The sequence below is a fragment of the Pipra filicauda genome, unplaced genomic scaffold (assembly GCF_003945595.2).
Source record: "Pipra filicauda isolate LSUMZ 115617 unplaced genomic scaffold, ASM394559v2 scaffold78_size3787270_pilon, whole genome shotgun sequence".
Taxonomy (NCBI): domain Eukaryota; kingdom Metazoa; phylum Chordata; class Aves; order Passeriformes; family Pipridae; genus Pipra; species Pipra filicauda.
In genome coordinates, this window is record NW_024104964.1 from 1,456,123 (window position 1) to 1,460,698 (window position 4,576).

Here is a 4,576-nt window from a genome sequence, read left to right on the forward strand (position 1 = left end):
CCTTGGTGTGACTTTTTTTTTTCAAGGTCTTACATGTAGAAACTATATTATAAATATAGTTTGTACATGTACATGATAAATGGGAGTGTATTTTGGGTTGAAAAAGCTGATTTTTTGGATGTAATTGATTTAAATGTGTGATCAAGAGCCCTGTTAGAACTGGGATGTTTTTCTTGTGGATCCTTCCCCTGAGGGGGTTAAGGTACAAAGGTCAATATAAAGCTGCTCGCAGGGTTTTTTCCTGGTTTAAATGTTTTTTATGGTGAAAAAAACATGGCAAACTGTTCTGGAGTAAGTGTAAGCTTTGTGGACAGCCAAGTTGGAATTGCATGTTAATTAAGAGAAGTGTTAATTAAAGAGGAGAGTTTCTGCTCCTTGCAGGGGCAGGAGGCAGGTGCTGGAGCTGAGGGTCTGTGCTGGGGTGGGCTGGGGACCATCCGTGTCCTGCTGCTCCGGGGGGCCCAGGCTCACCCCCCTCAGCAGGAGGTGTCTGCCCAGGTCCCTGTGCCCACACTTCCCTTGATGAAGCAGCAGGAATAATTCAGGGCTGCCATCCATAATTCATGGCTCTGACACCTGACCATGGGCTCTCAGACCGGGACCCGGAGCCCTGGTGCTGCTGTGCCTGCTCTGGAAACCTGGGATGCTGCTGGAAAAGGGGAGCTCAGCCCCCTGGGCTCCTGCTCCCACAGCTCTGCCCGTGGTGGCCCTCGGTGCTGTCAAGTTTGGGGCCAGGATTGATGTTCCTGAGCAGCTTTTATCCCTTGGGATCACTTCCAGGTGCACCCTGAGCATCCAGTGCTGCTCTGGCATTTTGCTCCCTGGGCTCCTTTGGTCATAGTTTGGGCAAGGTGTGACCTGGGACAGGGTGCTCAGCTTCTTTTGTGCCTGGAGCTCGCCCAGCTCTCCAAGTTTCTCGGTGTGAAGGCGAGATGCTGCTCAGGACATGGGGAATGCAGTGGGGATCAGTTGGATTTTGGGGTTTTTAAAGGAAAAAGGAGGTTTCCTGGCTGACCACAAGTCCCAGAGGCTCTGGAGCAATGCCCACCTCTCCTGTGCAGCTCTGGGCACTCCCAGTGGCACAGGGGCCTGGAGCTGAGGGAAATGCTCTACCTGTGCAGGGGGAGCTGGATTTTGGAGGGGATGGGTGGGGGAGCAGGGACCCAGCACCACCCCCCCCCCGGGTTTGGGGATGGTTGAGTCAGGGCTGGGATTTGGGATGATCTTTGTGCTGTGCAGAGCTGGGGTTTATTTTTAGTCCCTTCTGTGGTGCTGATTGCCATGGCAATGCCACGGCACCGCCGGCGCTCCCAGGGATGGGCTGGTGGTGCTGCTCCAGGACCAGGGGACAGGGACAGGGCTCCTGGCAATGGTTTTGGGGGAGAGTGGCAGCTCAGTGTCCCCTGTCTGGTCCATGATTTAGATTCAGCTCACAGCCAGAGCAGGGGCTCGCTGCCTGCCCCAGCTGGGCTCCCCACCTCTGGAAGACACAATCCTCCAGGCACAGGAGCCTGTCCAGGAACTGCATCCTGGGAGCATTAACTGCTCAGCACCTGGTCAGCTAAGGCAGCTCAGCCTTTTGGTCTGAAATTCGTGCAGAAAAGCAGAGAACAGGGTGGGTGCTCCTGCACCTTCTCGTGCTGTTTGAGAAGGGTCAGGGATCATCAGGCTCCAGGGCTGGGGCTGTGTCCCAGGGCAGAGCTGGGCACAGCCTCCCTCAGCCCCTGCCCAGCACAGCCACGTGCCTCCAGAGAGGTCTCAGTGTCTGGATTCCCCTTGACCTTGGAAAACGTTCCCCTTCCTAATCACGGGGTGCTCGGTCACCAGTTGGTGCAACCCAGAGCAAACCCAGCGGAGCAGCTCGTCAGTGACCTCACTGACCCCAGCAAAGAGGAAAAAAAGAGGTAATTAACATACCCAGGAATTTTTCTCTTCACTTGGGTGTGCTGGGACTGGCCTTTGGCCCCACAGTCACATCTAGAAATTATTGGAGCCGATCAAAGGCTGGAGAGAGCCACTTCCATCAGTTCTAATTTCAGCAGATTGACTCTCTCGAGCTGCCTGTGACCCGCTGCCCCCTGAGCTCCCACATCCCTCATGCCCTTCAGGGAGGCAGCTGGGAGCTCTCTGCCGTTGGGATTTGGGTTAACAGGTGGGCTCAGTGATCTTACAGGTCTTTTCCAACCTGGACACTTCCATGATTCCACGCTGTGGGACAGAATCATGGGGTCAGGTTTGCTGGGGATGCCCAGGCACAAAGCCAGTGGCTGCTGGCTGAGCAGCAGTTCATAAGTCACTGCATTTAAGCGCTGTCAGAGCAGGGTGAACCACTTAGGCCCAATTAAGTGCCTTAATGAAGCTTTCCCTGATGGGGTTTCAATTACATGGAGCAGAGAGTGTGGAACAGCAGAGCTGTGAGCCTCCCAGCTAATTGAATGAGGATTTGGGAATGACTGTGCTCCTGTGGGACCAAACATGTATGTTTGCTTAGGTATCGCTTACAGAAGCTTTCCAAATAGTCTGGACCTGTGCAAGGTGATGTTTGTCTGTTTAAATCTCTCTAACCAGGTTGGTGACTGCTGCTCTTTGCCTGGCTGGGACGAGCTGTGTCCGTGTGTGCAGAGGTCTGGGGTGTGCAGGTACAGAGCTGAGAGAATGTGGGGAACAGATACTGAGAGGCTACTGTGGAATCTGAAGAGCTGGGGTGGGTTTTGAGATCAGTTTGAAAGGAGATGGACTGTAAATGTGTCTCAGAATTACTGGAGAATTGCTGGATCAGACTGTGCATCCTGCATTCCTTTAGTCTGGAATGAAGGTGATCACCTGGAGAAGAGAAGGCTCCAGGGAGAGCTGAGAGCCCCTTGCAGGGCCTGAAGGGGCTCCAGGAGAGCTGGAGAGGGACTGGGGACAAGGGATGGAGGGACAGGACAAGGGGGAATGGCTTCCCACTGCCAGAGGGCAGGGCTAGATGGGATATTGGGAAGGAATTCCTGTCTGTGAGGGTGGGGAGGCTCTGGCACAGGTTGCCCAGAGAAGCTGTGGCTGCCTCTGGATCCCTGGAAGTGTCCAAGGCCAGGTTGGACGGGGCTTGGAGCAACCTGGGACAGTGGAAGGTGTCCCAGCCCATGGCAGGGGGTGGGACTGGATGGCCTTTAGGGCCCCTCCCGACCCAAAGTATCCTATCAAACTAAATTTGTGGTGAAGATAATCAGGACGGACCTGCCACATGTAACACTGTGGGGTTCTGTTGGGGTTTTGTTGGCCAGCATGGAGGTGTCACTGGAATGGCACATAATGATGGAAAACTGCTCATGAGATTTTAAAACCAGGTTAAAAATGGGCCCTGTGTGCAGTGCATTAACTCCCCGAGGTGACCTCCTGCTTTCCTGAGCAGAAAACATCTGCTGCAGGGTTTTTAGAAGCACTCCTCTTATTTACATCTGAAAAACAGGAGGTCTGACTAAAAGAGTGCCTGAGCCAGAGTATTAATCCTGAGCTCTCATCCTGGGGGATTCTGTGCTGGGTGTTACTGGAATGTTCTGCTCTAAAAGCAGTGGCACAAACAGTGTTGTGGGGGTTTTAATGCTGTCCTGTCCCTCTGCACCCCTGGGTGTTGCTGTACCCTGGGCTTTACCCTGGGCAGAGGGAGATTAACCCACAAGGAGGGTCTGGGGGGGCCACACCGGGCTGGGGACCCCCGGGACCTGCTGTGCTGGGGTGGGCACAGGGAGACTCCTTGGCAGGAGATGATTTCCATATCGTGTGCCCAACTCTAGGGACCATGGCTGGAATGAAAATCAGATTTTAGGAAGCGTTTTAAGAAGAGCCAGAGAAATTTTTCAAAGCCTGGCATAATTTATTAATAAATAGAAGTTCTGTCATATTGTATAATTAATGTAATAATCAGTTATAACTCGTAGTAACTCTGACACTGACACTGTTCCCGGTGGGATGTTGGTCAGTCGGTCCCGAAGCAGGAGGGGGTTTTGGCAGGGGGAGCAGAGGGTTTGTCCCCCCCGGGAGATGCCCCACAGCCCCCTGGATGCCCAGGGTGCCCAGGCACAGGGGCTCTGATCCCAGCACAGCCGCTATCAATATTTCAGGGCAGCTGGGCGGCTTTGCTTTCAGGAAACCAATCGTTCTGCAATTTTTATAAGGTGAGCCGGGGTGTCCTTACCTGCCGGGAGATACAATCACCTGCAGGCACTATCCGATGGCGTTACCTGCCTAAGTGACACATTAGGGAACATCCACCCGCACAATAGCCCGTGATAGGCCCAACAATGGCCCATTGAGACAGAGACAAATCGCCAACAGCTGCTTTAGTTTAATTGACCTTTAAGGTGACTGATACCTTTTAAAGTCTTGGGGAACAACAGGGTGTTTCTGTGGTTAAGGGAATGATAAACACGTGATGCTGAGGAAGCACAATGTGCCTTTTATACAGCTCTTTAAGAGCTTCATCTCGCTTTTGATAACCAACTTCCACATGGAAGGACCCGAAGAATCTTCAGCTTGTGTACCCATAAAATAAGTATGTATTGCTTCTCTGCTCAGGGTTGCCTTAAAGGCTTCT